We start from the raw sequence: 25,428 nt of genomic DNA, 5'->3' as shown, positions 1-25,428 counted from the left end.
TAATTTAACATGTTCAACAATTTTGTACGTAGTCATTACACATTGATTACACTATCACTCCTATTTCATATGTCACAACGATGCATCGATACCTATGCTATGATGCTGTTAATGTTTTGTCTTGCGCACCTGCCGCTGCAAGCTCTGGGACAGTGCTGGTCAGAAACACACTTCCCCAAGCTCTGGGACAGTGCTGGTCAGAAACACACTTCCCCAAGCTCTGGGACAGTGCTGGTCAGAAACACACTTCCCCAAGCTCTGGGACAGTGCTGGTCAGACACACACTTCCACAAGCTCTGGGACAGTGCTGGTCAGACACACACTTCCACAAGCTCTGGGACAGTGCTGGTCAGACACACACTTCCCCAATCTCTGGGACAGTGCTGGTCAGACACACACTTCCCCAATCTCTGGGACAGTGCTGGTCAGAAACACACTTCCACAAGCTCTGGGACAGTGCTGGTCAGAAACAAAGCCAGCTAGCTGATGGATGCAAACAATGTTCTCCACCCAAACGATGGCAAAATGATATAATCTGTTTCAGTAGCTATAGTTAGCTAGCTAATTATGTAACGAGGTGTCATCATCTAAAATACCCCTCATTTATAAAACAGTTTTTGTAGTTGGTTGATGATAGTCGGACCCGGTCCAGTCAAGCCACACTAGCCAGATGAAGCTAGCTAGTTGTTCACAGTGTTTTCGTTTAGCGTCAGTTGTTGGCTAATCAGCCGGTTACACACTCATTTTCAGGCAGCTGCATTTTCCACTTCATATTAACTAGGCTACTTTTCTTTTTAAAGTTTCAATTGGCTAGTTCGTTGAGCCCTCTCCCGCTAGATTGAACTATATGCGTCTTCTAGTGATCTTTTACAAAGCGAGCGATGACAGGGAAACGCAGCCGAGAGGAGGAGGCAAAGTGAGCCTAATGCGTTTCTATGGGCGTATGTTGTACCTAAACTGCCTTCCCACCTTTGGGACAACGACTCCCATTGTTTGGGCAAAGACATAAACATATTGTCATTATATACAGATCTCTGGTTGCAGTCTAATTTCTTACACGGCGGAGGGAGAAAGAGCATGATGCTCATAAATTTGCACGTCCTATGTAATGTAAGTAGTAACGATGAGTCTAAATCCAATAGCCTAGTTATTGTTTTCTGACACAATCGTTTATCACATAGGCAGCTACGCAGAGTCGTGGCGCCAAGTAGGCCTAAGATATTTACTGTGCGTTGATTGACAACTGAACAGCAAGTGTTGACTAGTTTATAAAAGGTGTCGAACTGACTGAATATCCCTTTGTCATTCATAAATCATGAAACGGGGTTATACACCGAGTATACAAAACATTAAGAACACCTGCTCATTCCATGACAGACTGACCAGGTGAATCCAGGTGAAAGCTATGATCCCTTATTGATGTAACTTGTTAAATCCATTTCAATCGTTGTAGATGAAGGGGAGGAGACAAGTTAATGAAGGATCATTGGCTACTTTGAAGAATCTCAAATTTAACATATATTTTGATTTGTTTACCACATTTTTGGTTACTACATGATTGCATGTGTTATTTTACAGTTTTGATGTCTTCACTTTTATTCTACAATGTAGAAAATAGTAAAAATTAAGAAAAATCCTTAAATGAGTAGGTGTATCCAAACGTTTGACTGGTACTACATGGTACTACATATTTACATATTCATTGTTGGACATAAAACACTGCAAAACCACCAGGAAGTGATTTTATTTTTGGAAATATTTTGCCAAGTATTCCCACCATAATAGAGAGGAAAATGTAAGCACCCAAGGCTGTGTTACAACCGGCTGTGACCGGGAGACCCATGAGGCGGCGCACAATTGGCCAAGGGTCATCCGGGTTAGGAGAGAGTTTAGCCGGCCGGGATTTCCTTGTCCCATCGCACTCAAACGAATCCTTGTGGCAGGCCGGGTGCCTGCAAGCTGACTTCGGTAGCCAGATGGACAATTTTTTCTCCGCCAGATTGGTGCGGCTGGCTTCCGGGTTAAGCGAGCAGTGTCTCAATTTGCAGTCTCCAAATTATTTGTCATTATGTTCCGGACCCACGACCATGCACAAAAATAGCCCTGGGTTACAGTACATATAAGGAAATCAGTCAATTGAAAAGAATTCATTAGGACCTAATCTATGGATTTCACATGACTGGGAATACAGATATGCATCTGTTGGTCACAGATACTGTAACAACAAAAAAAAGGTAGGGGGTGGGGATAAGAAAACTAGTCAGTATCTGGTGTGACCACCATTTGCCTCATGCAGCGCGACACATCTCCTTCGAATAGAGTTGATCAGGCTGTTGATTGTGGCCTGTGGAATGTTGTCCCACTCCTCTTCAATGGCTGTGCGAAGTTGCTGGATATTGGCGGGAACTGGAACACGCTGTCATCCTGGGCTTTTGTGGTTACATCTGGTCTGCGGTTATGAGGCCGGTTGGACACACTGACAAATGATCTGAAACAACATTGGACGTGACTTATGGTAGAGAAATGAACATTCAATTCTCTGGCAACAGCTATGGTGGATATTCCTGCAGTCAGCATGCCATTTGCACGCTCCCTCAAAACTTGAGACAGCTGTGGCATTGTGTTGAGTGGGGCAAAACTGCACATTTTAGAGTGGCCTTTTATTGTCCCCAGCACAATGATCATGCCGTTTAGTCAGCTTCTTGATATGCAACACTTGTCAAGTGGATGGATTATCTTGGCAAAGGAGAAATTGTCACTCACAGGGATGTAAACAAATTGGTGCACAAAATTTGAGAGAAATAATATTTGTGTGCATAAGGAACATTTCTGGGAAATTGTATTTCAGCTCATGAAACATGGGACCGACACTTTACATGTTGTGTTTATATTGTTGTTCGGTGTAGTTGATGAGCCAATGCATTAGAATGTACTAGAGGCCACTAAAATATAGTTATTTTGGGATGCCTGGCTGGCTACTTTTTTGTCTTTAACTGGCTAATCTATCTACTTGTGGAAAACACTGTTGTCATAACGTTAGCTTGGGCTAACAGGGCTAGGTAGATGGCTAGCTTGTTTAGTTTGTTATCTATTGTCACGCCCTGGTCAAAGTATTTTGTGTTTATCTTTATGTATTTGGTCAGGCCAGGGTGTGGCATGGGGTTTTTGTAATTGTGGTGTGTTTGTCTTGGGGTTTTGGTGGTGGTATTGGGATTGTAGCTTAGTGGGTTGTCTAGCAAGGTCTATGGCTGTCTGGAGTGGTTCTCAATCAGAGGCAGGTGCTTATCGTTGTCTCTGATTGGGAACCATATTTAGGCAGCCATATTCTTTGAGTTTGTCGTGGGTGATTGTCCTGAGTGTCTTGATGTCCTTGTTTGATGTTAGTTGACACAAGTATAGGCTGTTTTCGGTTTTCGTTTCGTTTATTGTTTGTAGTGTTCGTGTTTAGTCGTGTTTACGTTTGTTTAAATAAACATGGATCGCAATCGACACGCTGCAGTTTGGTCCGACTCTCCTTCACTATATGAAAACCGTTACATCTATGTGTTGGACAACTGAGTATTTCAACAAAAAAATGGCTCGTTTGACCCTGATCTCATGTCAAATGCTCACGCATTTGGTCGAACAAATACTAGCTTATTTTGTGCACCAATTTGGCTTTCTTTGCTCTTAACCGTGTTCTGAACACCTCCAAAACAAAGGCCGTATGGTTTGGGAAGAAGAATGCCCCTCTCCCCACCAGTGTGATTACTACCTCAGAGAGTTAAGAGCTTGAGGTACTCACCTCATACAAGTACTTGGGAGTATGGCTAGACGGTACACTGTCTTTCTCTCAGCACATATCAAAGCTGCAGGCTAAGGTGAAATCTAGACTTGGTTACATCAATCGTAATTGTTCTTTTACCCCAGCTGCCAAACTAACCCTGATTCAGATAAACATCTTACCCGTGCTAGATTACGGAGACGTAATTTGTAGATCTGCAGGTAAGGGTGCTCTCGAGTGCCTAGATGTTCTTTACCATTCGGCCATCAGATTTGCCACCAATGCTCCTTATAGGACACATCACTAGTACTCTTTACTCCTCTGTAAACAGGTCATCTCTGTATACACGTCGCAAGACCCACTGGTTGATGCTTATTTATAAAACCCTCTTAGGTCTCACTCCCACCTATCTGAGATACCAACTGTAGCCCTCATCCTCCACATGCAACACCCGTTCTTCCAGTCACGTTCTGTTAAAGGTCCCCAGAGCGCACACATCCCTGGGTCGCTCCTTATTTCAGTTTGCTGCAGCTAGCGACTGGAATAAGCTGCAAAAAAAACCTCAAACTGGACAGTTTTATCTCCATCTCTTCATTCAAGGACTCAATCAATGACACTCTTACTGAGAGTTGTGGCTGCTTTGCGTGATGTATTATTGTCTCTACCTTCTTGCCCTTTGTGCTGTTGTCTGTTCCCAATGTTTGTAGCATGTTTTGTGCTGCTACCATGTTGTGCTGCTGCCATGTTGTGTTGCTACCATGTTGTTGTCATGTTGTGATGCTACCATGTTGTTGTTATGTTGTGTTTCTACCATGCTGTGTTTTCATGTGTTGCTGCCATACTATGTTGTTGTCTTAGGTCTCTCTTTTTGTAATGTTATTGTGTCTTTCTTGTCGTGATGTGTGTTTTGTCCAATATTTTAATTTTATTTTACATTTTTAATCCCCCCCGTAGGAGGCCTTCTGCCTTTTGGTAGGCCATAATTGTAAATAAGAACTTGTTCTTAACTGACATGCCTAGGTAAATAAAGGTTAAATAAATAAAATATATATATTACCATTGCAGTATCGTAAACACATAGTAAACACATTGCGGCCATAGTGCGTGCTCGTTTGCAGACTGACTGTAGTGGTGGCACTGGCTTGTGCATGCAAATTCAGCACACACAACATTCTACAATAGCATTTTGTTATTTTACGCGTCATATTAAAAACGTATTCGACGCATCACATAGTGATGTTTATGTGTATATTCTTTTACACATAAAGGCCCGAACATCTTTCCATTCTTTTCACACAGTGCTTTTAATCAATACCCATCGGAACTGTTTTGAAACAGAAAGGGAACTTTATTCTTTTGGACGATGCTTCTCTCTGTTTGCTGAGTCAACACAACCAGAGTAGTGGTAAGGTCAGTTGGGTTGTAAGGTAAAGCGTAAGGTATGGCGTTGTGACATCTAACTTGTGTGTGGTGTTAGGGGATGAGGGGGGGAGGGATAGAGAGAGACAAGAGAGACAGACACACTGGTGGCAGTACACTCCATGGTCTGTACCGAGGACTATACTGTGTTAACCTAGCTAAATGTCATAGTATCTGTGTGAGCGGACTAGGATCTTCCACACTGTGAGGGACCTGCAAAGCTTATGAAAAATGCAGGTTCCCTGACAGCTAATAATGTCTGACATCAAAGTCCAGCTGGCGTGCCTTCACCTCTCCGTGGCTAAGGAAGGGATGGAGAGTCATAGGGAGGTGGGGGGAGGTGGGGGGAGGTGATCTTCCTAGGGTAGGGACTAGGGAGATTGAGTGGTGTGTGTGTGTTCCTCCTAGGGTAGGGAGATTGAGGAGTTGAGGGTGAGGGACGGGGGGTTGTGGGGGTTGTGGGGCTGGTGGGGAGTGTTGTCAGGGGCCACGGACTCCTGCGGCTTGCTGACACCATGTTCTCATTACTTATGTTGAGTCATCCAGGATCCAGGAAGTGGATCCCTTGTTAAGGCCTGGGCACCATTAGTTCTCAGCAACAGGTTTGTGCAATTATCGACACAGCATACAGACACGGCTTAGGGTGAGGAGGGTTGGGCATGGGTTGTTTAATGAAGAACTCTATGTAAACTTGTTAGAAACAGGATAAAAGAGTGTACACGCAGAGTTTATTTCCAAAACGCTACACTCTTAGAAAAAAGGCGCTATCTCGAATCAAAAAGGGTTCTTCAGCTGTTCCCATAGGATAACTGAAGAAACCATTTTGGTTCCAGGTAGAACTTATTTGGTTCCAGGTAGAACCCTTTCCACAGAGAGTTCTACATGGAAGCCAAAACAGGTTCTAACTGGAACCAAAAAGGGGTTTAACTTGAACCAAAAGGGGTTCTCCTATGGGGACAGCTGAAGAACCCTACTGGAAACTTCTTTGTAAGAGTGTATATCCACCAATTTTCACATTTGTGTTTTTCATGAGAAATGAGTGCTTATGGCTACCTTTATGTATGTGTAAAATATTAATAGATGTCAGATGGGTATTACTAGCAATCCATTGTTTGGATGGAATGGAATGTTCGCATTCCGTATATTTAACATATAAATTCAACAGATCACAAATCTAGCCTTATGCTAGTGTTTTGGTTAGAGTTAGGATCTTTTCCCAAATGGCACCCTATTCCCTATACAGTGCACACCTTTTGACTAGAGCCCAAATCTCATATTACACTACTGATATATATATAATATATATATATATATATATATATATATATATATATATATATATATATATATATATATTATTTACAATTGGCTCATTCAACCCCCTCCTCTCCCCTGTAACTATTCCCCAGGTCGTGGCTGCAAATGAGAACGTGTTCTCAGTCAACTTACCTGGTAAAATAACGGATAATTAAAAAATGTTTAAAAATATATATATATATTTAATATTGATGTCACAAATGTATAGTTTCTACAGTTCTTTTCGTCACATTTGACTGTGTAAAAACTTTGCAGTGCTAGCCACTTTTTTCTCTGAGAGTGAGGCAGATTTATCTTATTTTGTAACAAAATGTTGTTTCATTTCAGAGAGACAAACAATCTAGTGATAGGTTTCAAACAAATACATGTCTGTCATTTAACAACCCTGTGCCACGATTAGATGTCAAAATAATGTCTGAAAATTGATATATAGCATTTTGGAATTAAACTCTTCACATGTATTGTATATATACAGTGCAAGATAATGTTATGTAGTGTGTAGTGTATTGCCTGTAGAGGGCTCGCCATTTGGCTCATTTTTCTGTCATCTCTTTTTTCCCCTATATAAAAATCAACGTTGAGTATTTGAAGCCGCTAAGGACCCTGTGACCAGACAAAAAGGCTTTCAACACAGAGACACTGAAACCCTGGCAATTGAAGTAAAAATGCGATCATTAGTCCCCGAGACATTACGTTGTTGCTAATTAGGAAGAGCAACACATCGTCTTCCTCAAAGACTCCATTAGGCTACCGACTGAAGTCCCGTACCTCTCTTCTCCCCTCCTCTCCCCTCCACTCCTTCCTCTCTTTGGCATCACACCGGGACAAAGAAACATGGATTCATTATGAGAAGAAGATAAGAAAGTGTCCCTTTCCACTGCATAACTTACCAGCACAAGTAGCTAGAGACAGCAGGACGTAGAGAGGAGAGAGGGGAGGGGTACTTTAATACTGAAGCCAATCTTAATTGGTCACGTCCTAAGGCAGCTTGTATAATTAAGATGACAGTGCCTGGATGTGGAGTGGACGGTCTCGAAGGTCTCGTCTCGTCCCTCCAGACATTTGTGACACGCTCCCCAGAGCTCTCATTACAACGATGCCCGACGATGGCTTTTAGAACAGGGCCCCTGTCCCATTTGAAGGAGTGAGCGGATCCCCAGAGGCTTTAGTCTGTTGAAGCAATTTAAAGACATTCATGTCCAAGTACTAGTCTGTAATGTTGTGTGCTATTTGTTTATTGTCGAATGATAGTTTTGTGGAAAGATCGTATGCCTTACTCAAGAATACTGTTGTCAGAGAGAGAGAGAGAGCTGTAAGTCAATGTCAATGGCTTTCAAGGAACATAAATGTAGTGATATACATCTGTTTTTCAATCAGTATTCTTATATTGTCTCAATATGTGGTGTAAAAACTGGCAGTATGGTTTGTGATGACCCTAATACAACCTACAGTATATCTAAAGCTGAACAGTAAAGGATAACAGCCTTTAAAACAGCCTTAAGGCACAGCTGTAGGCTAACAGACACACACACATACACACACACACACACACACACACACCAGATTCCCCCACCTGCTACCCCAGATCTCCCTTGTGGGTTGCAGGTGTGGGGTTGGTCCTAGTATTAGAATAGACGGTGTGTGTGTGTGTGTCTCCTATGACAGGGCCAGACTCAGTGGGCGTTGTGTGCAGCTGGTAGACATTCTCCAGTGTTCCTCTAAGGACTTCCAGTCTACTGCACTGACAGCTCTGACAGCTACAACGACATCCCTTAAGCATGCCATAATCTCTCTCCATCCCTTGATAATATGGGGTGTTTGTGCGTCTGTGTGTGTGTGTGTGTGTGTGTGTGTGTGTGTGTGTGTGTGTGTGTGTGTGTGTGTGTGTGTGTGTGTGTGTGTGTGTGTGTGTGTGTGTGTGTGTGTGTGTGTGTGTACCTGTTTATGTGTGTGGGACTATATATATAATTTGGACACATACCTGTACATTTTTGTCTAGGCTTACTTAGGCATTGAAACTATGCCAAAAGGATTCACACAGCTGAACCTCAACCTAATTATTGAACAATGCCCACATTACCCCCTTTGCCATCTCATGTTGCCTTTATATTTTTGTTCAGTATATATACACTACATGAACAAGAGTCAAATATTTATTTTTATCTGTTTTTTTAAATCAGATTTGATCAATTGCAGGAGTTACTTCATGTGGAATAGAGTTCCATACAGTTATGGCTTTATGTATGTGTGCACCTCCCATAGTCCCATAGTGTTCTGGACTTGGGGACTGTGAAGAGACCTCTGATGGCATGTCTTGTGAGGTATGCATGGGTGTCTGACCTGTGTGCTAATAGTTGAAACAGACAGCTAGGTGCATTAAACATGTCAGTACTTCTCACAAATACAAGTAGTGATGAAGTGAATCGCTACTCTACTTCGAGCCAAGAGAGCTTGACATGCATATGATTAATGTTAGTAGGGGATGAAAGCCATCACACACAGGTTTTTTCCAGCAGCAGATTATGACGATAATGTCAAAAGCTGCACTGAATTCTAACAAAACAGCTCCCACAAACGTTTCATTATCTTTTCTTAGCCAGTCATTTGTGCCTTAAACACTGTATGTTGAATTCCCTTCTCTATCAGCATGCTTAAAATCTGCTGTTCATTTGTTTACTGTGAAATAGCCTTCTATTTAGTCAACACATTTTTTTCTCAAAGGTTTACTAAGGGTTAGTAACAGGCTGATTGGTCGGCTGTTGGAATCAGTAAAGGCTGGTCCAAAGCGTTTAACTATCATTCCTCATATCATTTCATATTAGTACAGTTTCTTCTTCTTTTTGTTCAATTTAGTTACATGATTTCTCAATTTACAGTATGTTTGCCAATCGGCCAAGTAGCCAGACTTATTTGCAATTCAATTTGTCTCATCCCTCTCAACCATAACATTTTTTAATTCCTCATCAATCCATGGGGCTTTAACAGTTTTTATATTCATTGTCTTATTGCTTGCAGTGTCTGGTTGCTCCGCATTAAACACCACAGACCAGAAAATATTATTTACATCTTAAACAAAGGAATCACTATGAAACTTAATGTATGACGTCTTATACACTATATTAGGCCCAGTCTTTGGAACTTTGGTTTTCCTAGATATGGCTATTACATTATGATCACTACATCCAATGTATTTGGATACTGTTTTAGAGCAGATATCTGCAGCATTAGTAAAGATGTAATCAATACATGTGGATGATTACATTTCTGTGCTGCTTTTAAATACCTTGGTAAGCTGACTGACAGTTTGAAGATTTGTCTTGAGTGGGCATTTTGATGAAAGCATTTTATATTTGAGATTCTTCAAAGTAGCCACCCTTTGCCTTGATGACAGTGTCTCCTGACCCCTCCTGTCTCAGCCTCCAGTATTTATGCTGCAGTAGTTTGTGTCGGGGGGCTAGGGTCAGTTTGTTATATCTGGAGTACTTCTCCTGTCCTATTCGGTGTCCTGTGTGAATCTAAGTGTGCGTTCTCTAATTCTCTCCTTCTCTCTTTCTCTCTCTCGGAGGACCTGAGCCCTAGGACCATGCCCCAGGACTACCTGACATGATGACTCCTTGCTGTCCCCAGTCCACCTGGCCGTGCTGCTGCTCCAGTTTCAACTGTTCTGCCTTATTATTATTCGACCATGCATTTATGAACATTTGAACATCTTGGCCATGTTCTGTTATAATCTCCACCCGGCACAGCCAGAAGAGGACTGGCCATCCCACATATGCTCTCTCTAATTCTCTCTTTCTTTCTCTCTCTCGGAGGACCTGAGCCCTAGGACCATGCCCCAGGAATACCTGACATGATGACTCCTTGCTGTCCCCAGTCCACCTGACTGTGCTGCTGCTCCAGTTTCAACTGTTCTGCCTTATTATTATTCGACCATGCTGGTCATTTATGAACATTTGAACATCTTGACCATGTTCTGTTATAATCTCCACCCGGCACAGCCAGAAGAGGACTGGCCACCCCACATAGCCTGGTTCCTCTCTAGGTTTCTTCCTAGGTTTTGGCCTTTCTAGGGAGTTTTTCCTAGCCACCGTGCTTCTACACCTGCATTGCTTGCTGTTTGGGGTTTTAGGCTGGGTTTCTGTACAGCACTTTGAGATATCAGCTGATGTACGAAGGGCTATATAAATAAATTTGATTTGATTTGATGACAACTTTACACACTCTTGGTATTCTCTGAACCAGCTCCATGAGGTAGTCACCTGGGATGCTTTTCCAACAGTCTTGAAGGAGTTCCCATATATGCTGAGCACTTGTTGTTTGCTCTTCCTTCACTATGCAGTCCGATTCATCCCAAACCATCTCAATAGGGTTGAGGTCGGGTGATTGTGTAGGCCAGGTCATCTGATACAGCACTACATCACTCTCCTTCTTGGTTAAATACCCCTTACACAGCCCGGAGCTGTATTTTGGGTCATTGTCCTGTTGAAAACAAATGATTGACCCACTAAGCTCAAACCAGATGGGATGGTGTATCGCTGCAGAATGCTATGGTAGCCATGCTGGTTAAGTGTGCGTGAATTCTAAATAAATCACTGACAGTGTCACCAGCAAAGTACCCCCAACACCATCACAGCTCCTCCTTCATGCTTCACAGTGGGAACTACACATGCAGAGATAATTCATTTTCCTTCACTGCCTCTCACAAAGACACAGCAGTTGGAACCAAAAATGTCACATTTTGACTCATCAGAACAAAGGACAGATGTCCACCGGTCTAGTATCCATTGCTCGTGTTTCTTGGCCCAAGCAAGTCTCTTCTTAGTTTTGGTGTCCTTTAGTAGTGGTGTCGTTGCAGGGAGTCGACCATGAAGGCCTGATTCACGGAGTCTCCTCTGAACAGTTGATGTTGAGATGTGTCTGATACTTGAACTCTGTGAATCATTTATTTGGTCTGCAATCTGAAGTGCAGTTAACTGCCAATTTCTGAGGTTGTTAACTCTAATGAACTTCTCCTCGGCAGCAGAGGTAACTCTGGGTCTTCCTTTCCTGTGGCCATCCTCATTAGAACCAGTTTCATCATAGAGGTTGATGGTTTTTGCATCAGCACTTGAAGAAACTTTACAAGTTCTTGACTAACCTGCATGTCTCTAAGTAATGATGGACTGTCATTTTTCTTTGCTTATTTGAGCTGTTCTTGCCATAATATGGACTTGGTCTTTACACAATAGGACTAGCTGACCTCTGTATGCCAATCCTACCTTGTCACAACACAACTGATTGGCTCAAACGCATTAAGAAGGAAAGAAATTCCACAAATTACCTTAACAAATCACACCTGTTAATTGAAATGCCTTACAGGTGACTACCTCATGAAGCTGGTTGAGAGAATGCCAAGAGTGTGCAAAACTGTTGTCAAGGCAAAGGGTGGCTACTTTGAAGAATCCCAAATATTATTTATTTTTTTATATATTTTTCCACCTTTATTTAACCAGGTAGGCTAGTTGAGAACAAGTTCTCATTTACAACTGCGACCTGGCCAAGATAAACCAAAGCAGTGCAACACAAACAACAACACAGAGTTGAATATGGAATAAATAAACATGCAGTCAATAATACAATAGAAAAAGTCTATATACAGTGCGTGCAAATGAGGTAGGATAACAGAGGTAAGGCAATATATTGGCCATAGTGGCAAAATAATTACAATATAGCAATTAAACACTGGAGTGATAGATGTGCAGAAGATGAGTGTACAAATAGAGATACTGGGATGCAAAGGAGCAAAATAAATAAAATAGATAACAGTATGGGGATGAGGTAGTTGGATGGGATAATTACTGGTGGTCTATGTACAGGTGCAGGGATCTATGAGCTGCTCTGACAGCTGGTGCTTAAAGCTAGTGAGGGAGATATGGGTCTCCAGCTTCAGTGATTTTTGCAGTTCGTTCCAGTCATTGGCAGCAGAGAACTGGAAGGAAAGGCGGCCGAAGAGGAATTGGCTTTGGGGGGTGACCAGTGAAATATACCTGCTGGAGCGTGTGCGTAGGTGGGTAGTATATGGGGCTTTGGTGACAAAACGGATGGCACTGTGATGGACTGCATCCAATTTGCTGAGTAGAGTGTTGGAGGCTATTTTGAAAATGACATCGCCGAAGTTGAGGATCGGTAGGATAGTCCGTTTTAAGAGGGTGTGTTTGGCAGCATGAGTGAAGGATGCTTTGTTGCGAAATAGGAAGCTGACTCTAGATTTAATTTTGGATTGGAGATGCTTAATGTGAGTCTGGAAGGAGAGTTTACAGTCTAACCAGACACTTAGGTATTTGTAGTTGTCCACATATTCTAAGTCAAAACCGTCCAGAGTAGTGATGCTGGGCGGGTGGGCAGGTGTGGGCAGCGATCGGTTGAAGAGCATGCATTTAGTTTTACTGTGTTTAAGAGCAGTTGGAGATTTGTTTAACAATTTATTGTTTACTACATGATTCCTCTGTGTTATTTCATAGTTTGATGTCTTCACTATTATTCTACAATGTAGAAAATAGTAAAAATAAAGAAAAACCCTAGAATGAGTAGGTGTGTCCAAATTTTTGACTAGTACTGTATTTTTACACATTTTGTTACCTTAGTCTTATTCTGAAATTGATTTTCAAAAATCCCCCTCATCAATCTTCTACACTCATTACCCCATAATTACAAAGACAAAACAAGTTTTGAGAAATGTTTTAAATGTATAATTTTTTGTATTCATTTACATACGTATTCAAACCCTTTACTCTGTACTTTGTTGAAGCATCTTTAGCAGCGATTACAGTCTAGAGTCTTCTTGGGTATGATGCTACAAGCTTGGCACACCTGTTTTTGGGGAGTTTCTCCCATTAATCTCTGCAGATCCTCTCGAGCTCTGTCAGATTGGATGGAGAGTGTCACTGCACAGCTATTTTCAGGTCTATCCAGAGATGTTCGATATGGTTCAAGTCCGGGCTCTGGCTGGGCCACTCAAGGACATTTTGAGACTTGTCCCAAAGCAACTCCCGCGTTGTCTTGGCTGTGTGCTTAGGGTCGTTGTCCTGTTGGAAGGTGAACCTTCGCCCAAGTCGGTGGTCCTGAGCGCTCTAGAGCAGGGTTTTGTCAAGGATCTCTCTGTACTTTGCTCCGTTCATTTTCCCTCGATCCTGACTAGTCTCCCAGTCCCTGCTGCTGAAAAACATCCCCACAGCATGATACTGCCACCACCATGCTTCACCGTAGGGATGGTGCCAGGTTTTCTCCAGACGTGATTCTTGGAATTCAGGCCAGAGTTCAATCTTGGTTTCATCAAACCAGAGAATCTTGTTTCTCATGGTCTGAGAGTCTTTAGGTGTTTTTTTTCCGCAAACTCCAAGCGATCTGTCATGTGCCTTTTACTGAGGAGTGGCTTCCGTCTGGCCACTCTACCATAAACGCCTGATTGGTGGAGTGATGCAGAGAGGGTTGTCCTTCTCGAAGGTTCTCCCAACTCCACAGAGGAACTCTGAAGCTCTATCAGGGTGACCATCGAGTTCTTGGTCACCTCCCTGACCAAGGCCCTTCAACCCTGATTGCTCAGTTTGGCCGGGAGGCCAGCTCTAGGAAGAGTCTTGGTGGTTTCCAACTATGGAGGCCACTGTGTTCTTGGGGGCCTTCAATGCTGCAGACATTTGTTGGTACCCTTTTCCAGATCTGTGCCTCCACACATTCCTGTCTCGGTGATCTACAGACAATTCCTTCAACCTCATGGCTTGGTTTTTGCTCTGACATGCACGGTCAACTATGGGACCTTATATAGAGAGTTGTGTGCCTTTCCAAATCATGTCCAATCAATTGAATTTACCACAGGCAGACTCCAATCAAGTTGTAGAAACATCTGAATGATGATCAATGGAAACAAGATGCACCTGATCTCATTTTCGAGTCTCATAGCAAAGGGTCTGAATACTTACATAAATAATCTATTTCTGTGTAGTTTTTTAAATAACTTTGCACAAATTTATAACAACCTGTTTTTGCTTTGTGATAATGGGTTAGTGTGTGTTGACTGATGAAGTACAATTTGTATTTAATCCATTTTAGAATAGGGCTGTAATATAATACAATTTGGAAAAAGTCAAGGGGACCGAATACTTTCTTGAATGTACTGTATATATATTTTATTATATTTTTTTTACACATTTTTAAGACCTTATTTTTGTTGGCACAAAACTACCTCCGTACTTCCATTTATTTGTTTGAGTTACACTTAGATGAGTCCAGATGAGAGCAAAAAGGAGAACACCATCGTGTTTTTATTGCATTTATTATGGATCCCCATTAGCTGCTTCCAAGGCAACAGGTACTCTTCCTCGGGTCCAGCAAAATTAAGGCAGTTCTACATTTCTTTAAATATTACAATGTTTTGGTCACCTCCCTGACCAAGGCCCTTCTCCCCTGACTGGGCAGTTTGGCCGAGATGCCAGCTCTAGGAAGAGCAACAGATTTCACAACATATTAAGTGTGTACCCTCAGGCCCCTACTCTGCTACCACAAATCCACGATACAATGTCTATGTCTGTGTATAGTGCGTATGTTATCGTGTGTTTGTATGCATGTGTCAGTGCCTATGTTTGTGTTGCTTCACAGTCCCCGCTGGTCCATAATGTGTATTTTTCTCTGTTTTTTTAATCAAATTGTACTGATTGCATTAGTGACTTTATGTGGAATAGAGTTCCATGTAGTCATGGCTCTATGTAGTACTGTGCACCTCCCATAGTCTGTTCTGGACTTGGGGACTCAGTGTATTCAACATGTCAATACCTCTCACAAATAGAAGTTGTGTTCGTGAGAGTCTCCCCTCTCTATAGAGCGGTCATATTAGTTTTTAGGCCAAACCGTCGATTTCCGGGATGTCTCCTGGTCTGACAAACAGCGTTGTGGCTCTGCAACTTTCCAACGCAGGTGCGGAAGAGCGACATACTGTAGCCGAATGCTGTGGATTGAGAAAACTGATCTCTCTAGCTTAAACTGACAGATGGAGATGGAGCCACAATGGGAAGCTAACAAGGTGTCTGAGTCTAATGCGGGAGCCTGAGATGAATGTGTAATGGTGTAATGGTGTGGCCAGGAGCCAGTTGACCTCCCTCTGTGGCTCATTTAGCACACATTTAAGACCTGAAAACAAAGTCACCATAAATAATAGAACAGGTTGCAGAATTAAAGAGAACAAGGAGAAGACACGTCTAGAATTGTTTGATTGTTGTGTTCACAGGAAAGAGGCAAGAAAAGCGTTTTTTTTTAGATGCATAGGGTAGGTAGAGGGTAATATGTGGTGATGGCGCTGGAAGTTGTAAAGTTACAGTAGGTGTCTGTTAGTGAGCATTTCTCCTTTGCCAAGAAAATCCATCCACGTGACAGGTGTGGCATATTAAGAAGCTGATTTAACAGCATGATCATTACACAGGTGCACCTTGTGCTGGGGACAATAAAAGGCCACTCTAAAATGTGCAGCTTTTTCACGCAACACAATGCCACAGATGTCTCAAGTTTTGAGGGAGTATGCAATTGTCATGCTGACTGCAGGATGTACATCATAGCTGTTGCCAGAGAACTGAATGATAATTTCTCTGCCATGAGCCAATGTCGTTTTAGAGAATTTAGCAGTACATCCAACCAGCCTCAGAACCGTAGACCATGTGTAGCTATGCCAGCCCAGGACCTCTACATCCGGCTTCTTCACCTGCGGGATTGTATGAGACCAGCCACCCGGACAGCTGATGAAACTGTGGATTTCCACAACCAAATAATTTCTACACAAACTGTCAGAAACCGTTTCTGGTTAGCTCATCTGCGTGCTAGTCATCCTCACCAAGGTCTTTACCTGACTGCAGTTCAGCATCATAACCGACTTCGGTGGGCAAGTGCTCAACTTCGATTGCCACTGGCACGCTGGAGAAGTGTAATCTTCACGGATGAATCCCGGTTTCAACTGTACCTGGCAGATGGCAGACACTGTGTATGGCGCTGTGTGGGCGAGCGGTTTGTCTATGTGAACGTTGTGAACAGAGTGACCCATAGTGGTGGTGGGGTTATGGTATGGGCAGTCATAAGCTACGGACATTGCACACAATTGCATTTTATTGATTGGCAATTTGAATGCACAGAAATACCATGATGAGATCCTGAGGCCCATTGTCGTGCCATTCATCCACCGACATCACCTCATGTTTCAGCATGATAACACATGGCCCCATGTCACAAGGATCTGTAGACAATTCCTGGAAGCTGAAAATGTCCCAGTTCTTCCAAGGCCTGCATGGTCACCAGACATGTCACCCATCGAGCACATTTGGGATGCTCTGGATCGAGGTGTACGACAGCGTGTTCCAGTTCCCGCCAATATCCAGCAACTTCACACAGCCATTGAAGAGGAGAGGGACAACGTTCCACAGGCCACAATCAACAGCCTGATCAACTGTAAGCGAAGGAGATGTGCCCCCCTGCATGAGGCAAATGGTAGTCACACCAGATACTGACTGATTTTCTGATCCATGCATCTACCTTTTCTTTCTATTTTTAGGTATCTGTGACCAACAGGTGCATATCTGTATTCCCAGTCATGTGAAATCCATAGATTAGGGCCTAATGCATTTATTTCAATTGACTGAATTCCTTATATGAACTATAACTTGTCGTAATCTTTGAAATTGTTGCATGTTGCGGATATGTTTTTGTTCAGTGTGTAATTTAGGATTATTTTTAGACCAATGTCCTCTGGTAGTGGTCCTCAGTTATTGACAACTTCTAGAAGATTAGATCAATATCACAAGTGAATATGCTGTAGGATATCAGGTGAATATGCTGTGTCACCCAGATCCAGGACAAGGCTTATGACTCTGACTGGAGGCTGTTGTGTCTCTGATTGGTTAGATAAAGTCGGGTACCCTGGAGTGGTGATGTTTGAGGAGATTCCCTGGTTGTTTGGTTAATAATGCAGAAGACTGGAGGCGACGGTTAGAAGACATCAATCAGACGTCCTGAGACAGACACAGGGGGAAGCTAGGGGGTTTACCTGTAGTGTGTGTGTGTTTGTGTGTAGCTCGGGGGGCTTACCTATAGCTACCACTCTGTGATGGAGGCTGTAGTCGAGTGATATTACCGTGGTGTGCTGAGATTTAGTGATATTAACGTGGTGTGCTGAGATGAGTGATATTACCGTGGTGTGCTGAGATGAGTGATATTAACGTGGTGTGCTGAGATGAGTGATATTAACGTGGTGTGTTGAGATTTAGTGATATTAACTGAGATGAGTGATATTAACGTGGTGTGCTGAGATGAGTGATATTACCGTGGTGTGCTGAGATGAGTGATATTAATGTGCTGTGCTGAGATTTAGTGATATTAACGTGGTGTGCTGAGATTTAGTGATATTAACGTGGTGTGCTGAGATTTAGTGATATTAATGTGGTGTGCTGAGATTTAGTGATATTAACGTGGTGTGCTGAGATTTAGTGATATTAACATGGTGTGCTGAGATGAGTGATATTAACATGGTGTGCTGAGATGAGTGATATTAATGTGGTGTGCTGAGATGAGTGATATTAACGTGGTGTGCTGAGATGAGTGATATTAACGTGGTGTGCTGAGATTTAGTGATATTAACGTGGTGTGCTGAGATTTAGTGATATTAACGTGGTGTGCTGAGATTTAGTGATATTACCGTGGTGTGCTGAGATGAGTGATATTAACGTGGTGTGCTGAGATGAGTGATATTACCGTGGTGTGCTGAGATGAGTGATATTAACGTGGTGTGCTGAGATGAGTGATATTAACGTGGTGTGCTGAGATGAGTGATATTAACGTGGTGTGCTGAGATGAGTGATATTAACGTGGTGTGCTGAGATGAGTGATATTAACGTGGTGTCCTGAGATTTATTGATATTAACGTGGTGTGCTGAGATGAGTGATATTAACGTGGTGTGCTGAGATGAGTGATATTACCGTGGTGTGCTGAGATGAGTGATATTAACGTGGTGTGCTGAGATGAGTGATATTAACGTGGTGTGCTGAGATTTAGTGATATTAACGTGGTGTGCTGAGATGAGTGATATTAACGTGGTGTGCTGAGATGAGTGATATTAACGTGGTGTGCTGAGATGAGTGATATTAACGTGGTGTGCTGAGATTTAGTGATATTAACGTGGTGTGCTGAGATGAGTGATATTAACGTGGTGTGCTGAGATTTAGTGCCGCCTTAAGGGTGGACACTTTTCTGTCGTTTTTATGACGCTCTCTTAGTCTTGGTTTTCTCCCTGGCTAGTTTGGGATAGCATTTGTTTATGTTTCTGCTCAGGGCTGTTTGTGTTGGTGATAGTCGTGTGTCGTTCATATCCCAATGAGACTAACCAATTATAGTTCAGAAAGGGAACAACTTGATGTTTGTCTGAGCTGGGATGATTTCAATTTGACGTTCAACATAAGGAGTTTACGTTGAGGGAGTTGAAAAGTCTGTGTAAATGTACAGACATTGAACCAAGCTGTGATCACAAAGTCATCATTGAGAATTCCAGTCCCACTTCTACATGCTAATTGAGCACTTATAACAGGTTCACTACAAAAGTCTGATTCTAGACAAGACATCAAACTACATATTTTGTGGGTACACATTTTCAATCTCCTTTTTAATGTGATTAAGGATGCATTTGGAAGTCTGTGCTTGGGCCTTTTATCATGGCCGCCAGGCCTGAAAAAACACAGGTGAGCTCAGAGCTGTTCAGGAAGAGACCCTTTGTTAGTGGTACTCTAGATCCTGACACACTGCCGCGGGACATTTACCAATCATGATCAAATAGGATTCCCTGTGCGTTATTTTCACTTGACACTTGGATAGCTTACAGGCTGCTGGTCAGAAAAGCGTAAGTGATAGAACGAGAGAGGGTGAAAGAGAGAGGGAGAGAGAGGGTGAAAGAGAGAGGGAGAGAGAGGGTGAAAGAGAGAGGCTGAGAGAGGGTGAAAGAGAGAGGGAGAGAGAGGGTGAAAGAGAGAGGCTGAGAGAGGGTGAAAGAGAGAGGCTGAGAGAGGGTGAAAGAGAGAGGGAGAGAGAGGGTGAAAGAGAGATGCTGAGAGAGGGTGAAAGAGAGGAGATAGGGTGAAATGAGGGTGAAAGAGAGAGGGAGAGGGGGTGAAAGAGAGGGAGAGAGAGGGTGAGAGAGGGTGAAAGAGAGAGGGTGAAAGAGAGAGAGGAGGGTGAACGAGAGAGGGTGAAAGAGAGAGGCTGAGAGAGGGTGAAAGAGAGAGGGAGAGAGAGGGTGAAAGAGAGAGGGAGAGAGAGGATGAAAGAGAGAGACTGAGAGAGGGTGAAAGAGAGAGGGAGAGAGAGGGTGAAAGAGAGAGGGAGAGAGAGGGTGAAAGAGAGCGGGTGAAAGAGAGAGGGAGAGAGAGGGCGAAAGAGAGAGGGAGAGAGAGGGCGAAAGAGAGAGAAGGTGAAAGACGGAGGGTGAAAGAGAGAGGGTGAAAGAGAGAGGGTGAAAGAGAGGGTGAAAGAGAGAGGGAGAGAGAGGGTGAAAGAGAGAGGAGTGAAAGAGAGAGGGTGAAAGAGAGGGTGAAAGAGAGAGGATGAAAGAGAGAGGGTGAAAGAGAGGCTGAGAGAGGGAAAGGTAAAGAGAAATAAAGGGATAGAGAGGATCTCTCATCTGTCAGTTTTCTTGTGTTAACTTTGAAAGTGATGCATCTTCATTTGATGAGGAAAAAGAAAATATGAGGAAAAAGAAAAACGTCAATGAATTAAACCAACAAAAAACACCTAATTGACCTCACCAACATCTGTCCATTTGTTAAGTCTGTTTACGTTGACTAGTTCAACAAGGAAAACATAAAACAAGCTTCACAGAGGATGCTAAATCCCACTCCCTGCTTTCTTTCTCTCTCTTTCAATCTCTCTGAGGTCTTGACATTTGTAGACAGGTCTCGCAGCACTGCATCCATTTTGTTACTTCATGAATATTTAATCAGGCCCTGCCAAATTAGCCCATGTATAATTTAGTGGCGGCATGTTGTTGTCTACCAATACGGCGTCTCCGCCGCCATTATGGAGTCATCAGTATTTATAACAAGTATTAGTCTTCCCTCTCTCTCAGTTGGTGCAGAGATACATGGTGGCGAGGACGTACCGATCATCAGTCAGCCGTTTGTTTTCCGACCCCGCTGTCTCCACGGAGACAAAGGGACAAATCATTAAGTTAGCATAGACAGTGACACGCCATGCCTCTTTCGTCCAATCAGGACTGCCGGATGGATTGGTAACTCTTTACAGCCTTAATGTAGTTAGGCCTTTCCATTGTAGTGATACAGGGAGGTGGGTGGTATCATATGTGCCTTAACTTTTGATGTAAAAATGGATGCCTGTTCCTTATAATTGTGGCATATCATAACAGAGAAATGAATCAATATCAGTTGATTGGTATATTGTGAATGTAATCATGTATTCATCCCCACAGGTGTCTGAAATGTGCTGAACCACCATGCTAGAAGAGCTGCCTCACCAACCTGGACATCAAGGCCTTCATCCCCAGCATCTCAAACAAGGCAATAAACCTATTTCTCACTGGGTCTTGGTGATAATGTACATACAGTAATAGGTATACATTGACATTGTATACCTGCGTGCAGAGCCGTTGTGTAGTGGGAACATTCCCCAGCATAGTCACATATGCGACTCCCAACCGTTCCCACTGTTTCTCTCCCACGTGACTGTCTCTGATTTACAGTCTGTGTCAAAACACCTACAAATATATATATATATAGCCATTGTATACCGTCAAACTCAAAGACAATGCATGAATGTTGATTTGAACATTCATTCTGAACTACTTATTATACAACATAAGTTGAACAATTGAACCATGACCCTTTCTTCAGCTCACTATGTTGCTTCAATATCAATATGTGTCTGTGTTTGTATGCGTCAAACTACTATGGGGCGGCCAAGGCCATCCTATCGGACAACTTCGTGAGGCTGATGGGCTGTGTGGGATGGTGGGCCCCACGTAGGAGCTCTGTGTGGGGGGCTGCAACCTCTTTGCCTCCGAGGAAGGACCCATCAACATTGGGGGCCTGCAGCAGTTTGCTGTTGAGGTAATGTATTGCATTTTGGCAAGAGAGATGCATACTTTTGACCTCAGTATTGAACTGCAAAAAAAATTGAAAGAGAACACATTTGCACATTTTTGTTCTAGCCCAGAACTATGTAGGCTGAAATCCAGAGCTGTTTGGCATGAAAAGGAGTGGACTGTTGGCACAAACATACTGGTACCCAGGCTAAGAACTTTCAGCTACAATATTACACTACAATCTGTGAAGCATTGCCAGGTTGTTGCTGTAAATGACAATGTATTCTCAGTCAACTCACCTGGTAAAATAAAGGAATGAATCAAGTCAAATTGTACCGATGGTCCTGATATAACAACTACTGCTCCCTGTCCTGTATTGTTTTAGTTGGGAAAAAAACACAGTCACTCTCTCCCCCATCTGCTTGCTTTCTCTCTTCCCTGTCCCCCTTCCTCCTCTCCCCAGTCCCACTCCTTCCTTCTCTGGGTTGTAAAGCGCGTGTCTCCATCAGAGTGACAGCTCCTCTCTTCCTAAATGCTAAAGGTCACAGATGTTTATCAAACTCATGATTAGATAACCCCTTCTGAGAGGGCCATCACAAGCCTGCCTCCACAAACACACGCACATGCACCCATATAATCACACACACACGCGAGCACGTGCACGCACGTACACACAGTCCTACACACAAACACACTCTCACTCTCTCTCTTTCTCTAACACACACAATCATAAACAGACACACATAATACAGGCACACACACATAAACACACACACATAAATACACACACTCGCTCCTCAGGTTAGTCCTCCAACACAGGAGAAAAGGGCATTGCCTCGATTGAAGTTAGTTGGAAACAAGGGGCTTCTGTGAGCACCAAATCCCATTAGGTGTCACAGGACATCCCAGCCTGCCCAGGTAAACAGTGTAAACAGTGAGGGAGAGAGTGGGATGCCTACAGTACACAGAGATCCCTATACAGTAGGTACAGGAGAAAGAGTCAAATTAATACCCAACATTCTGAAAATACACTATATATACACAAGTATTTGGACACCCCTTCAAATGAGTGAATTCAGACATTTCATCCACATCCGTTGCTGACAGGTGTATAAAATCAAGCACAAAGCCATAGACAAACAATCTCCGTAAACAAACATTGGCGGTAGAATGGCCTTACTGAAGAGCTCAGTGACTTTCAACGTAGAACTGTCATAGGATACCACCTTTCCAACAAGTTAGTTCGTCAAATTTCTGCCCTGCTAGAGCTGCCCCGGTCAATTGTAAGTGCTGTTATTGTGAAGTGGAAACGTCTAGGAGCAACAACAGAGCCCTGACCTCAACCACATCGAACACCTTTTGGGATGAATTAGAACGCCAACTGCAAGCCAGGACTATTTCGCCCAACATCAGTGCCCGACCTCACTAATGCTCTTGTGACTGAATGGAAGCAAGTCCTTTCAACAATGTTCCAACGTCTAGTGGAAAGCCTTCACAGAAGAGTGGATGCTGTTATAGCAGCAAAGGGCGGACCAACTCCATATTAATATCCATGATTTTGGAATTAGATGTTCGACGAGCAGGTGTCCACATACTTTTGGTAATGTAATTAATTAAGGTTCCATTATCATAGCATCCACATAAAAACAATTACCATATTGTGTCAGAGGTTCCCTTGTAAATACAATTATGATACTGTAAACTATCATAACTGCAATAACTGCAGGTGTGGTAGCATGGCTCAACACAGACCCACCACCAAAAGCATCAGTCCTCCATCTCAATAAGTTCCTGTGGGTTTAAAGATTGACTGTAATAATTTTGTTAAATTTCAGCTGGTCAATTCCTCTCTTGTCAAATGTCACATAATAATGTGCTATTCCTCTTTTGGAATGCCCCTCACATTAAAACCCCAGCCCACACAGGGCTTTGACCTTTGTCCAATGAGACAACCATAAATGTCAAGTCCATATTAACTTCTCCCTGCCCTGAAAAGGATACTGTACAATTTTTTTTATTTTTCTCCTTCACCATTTTTGCTTTAACATTTAGACATTCTGTTGTTTTTCATTCCAGATTTACATCAAGATGGTAATTCCCGAGGTTCGTAATCCTGACCTGCTGCCTCCAGATCAGATGTCAGACAGCTTTCATGTCAAGATCGCTATGATTGGCTGTGGCCCGGTGACCGTCAACTGTGCCTCCTACCTGGCCAGACTGGGGTATGACATCACTGTGTTCAATTAACAGGCATATATTGGAGGTTTGAGGTAGATGGGCTCAATTAGTATTACTAATTTCCAGTGAGTAACGATAATTTGGCTATGTACACAGGGTACCAGTACCAAGTCGATGTGCAGGGGTAAGGACGTAATTGAAGTAGATACATTACATGACTAAAAGTATGTGGACACCTGCTTGTCGAACATCTCATTCCAAAATCATGGGCATTAATATGGAGTTGGTCCACCATTTGCTGCTATAACCGCCTCCACACTTCTGGGGAAGGCTTTCCACTACATGTAGGAACATGCTTCCAATGCCACAAAAGCATTAGTGATGTCAGGCACTGATGTTGGGCGTTTAGGCCTGGCTCACAGTCAGCGTTCCAATTCATCCCAAAGGTGTTCGATTGGATTGAGGTCAGGGTTCTGTGCAGACAAGTCAAGTTCTTCCACACTGATTTTGACAAACCATTTCTGTATGAACCTCGCTTTGTGCACGAGGGCATTGTCATGCTGAAACAGGAAAGGGCCTTCTCCAAACTGTTGCCACAATGTTGGAAGCACAGAATCCTCTTGAATGTCATTGTATGCTGTGAAATAAAAGTAACAAGTAATTAAAGTGCAGCATTAAAATAACAATAGTGAGACTATATACTAGGGGGTACCAGTACAGAGGTTGTTGTCCTGGCACCACATGGCCAGGTCTCTGACCTCCTCCCTATAGGCTGTCTCGTTGTGGGCGGTGATCAGGCCTACCACTATTGTGTCATCGACAAATGTAATGATGGTGTTAGAGTCATGCCTGGCCGTGCAGTCATGAGTGAACAGGGAGTACAGGAGGGGACTGAGCGAGCACCCCTAAGGGGCCCCTGTGTTGAGGATCAGCATGGCAGATGTGTTGTTACCTTCCCTTACCACCTGGGGGCAGCCCGTCAGGAAGGATCCAGTTGCAGAGGGAGATGTTTAGTCCCAGGGTCCTTAGCTTATTGATGAGCTTTGAGGGCACTATGGTGTTGAACGCTGAGTTGTAGTCAATGAACAGCATTCTCACATAGGTGTTCCTTTTGTCCAGGTGGGAAAGAACAGTGTGGAGTGCAATATAGATTGCATCATCTGTGGATCTTTTGGGCGGTATACAAATTTGAAGCCGTTTGAAGCACTTCATGGCTACAGACATGGATTAACTTCTTATGTCTTCCATCCCGTTAACCTCTTGAAGCTAGGGGGCACTATTTTTATGTTTGTACACCTAGCATCAAGTAGCTTGGTCACGAAAATCAGAAAAGCAATTAAATTAATTGTTTACCTTTGATGATCTTCGGATGTTTTCACTCACGAGACTCCCAGTTACACAATAAATGTTCCTTTTGTTCCATAAAATTATTTTTATATCCAAAATACCTCTGTTTGTTTGGCGCATTATGTTCAGAAATCCACAGGAAAGAGCGGTCACGACAACGCAGACAAATTCCAAATAGTATCCGTAATGTCCACAGAAACATGTCAAATGTTTTTTATAATCAATCCTCAGGTTGTTTTTAAAATATATAATCAATAATATATCAACCGCAACTATCTTTTCAGTAGGAGAGGGAAAGGCAATGGCTGCCCA

General features: G+C 42.9%; 1 pseudogene; it reads left to right on the top strand.

The window, feature by feature from the left end:
• LOC112226372 overlaps positions 1 to 25,428 on the top strand; it is a 161,029-nt pseudogene that overhangs the window by 8,658 nt on the left and 126,943 nt on the right.

The sequence above is a fragment of the Oncorhynchus tshawytscha genome, linkage group LG28, assembly GCF_018296145.1.
Source record: "Oncorhynchus tshawytscha isolate Ot180627B linkage group LG28, Otsh_v2.0, whole genome shotgun sequence".
In the NCBI taxonomy this organism is placed as follows: Eukaryota; Metazoa; Chordata; class Actinopteri; order Salmoniformes; family Salmonidae; genus Oncorhynchus; species Oncorhynchus tshawytscha.
Note: the sequence above shows the minus strand (reverse complement) of the source record. Positions and strands in the feature narration are given on the sequence as shown.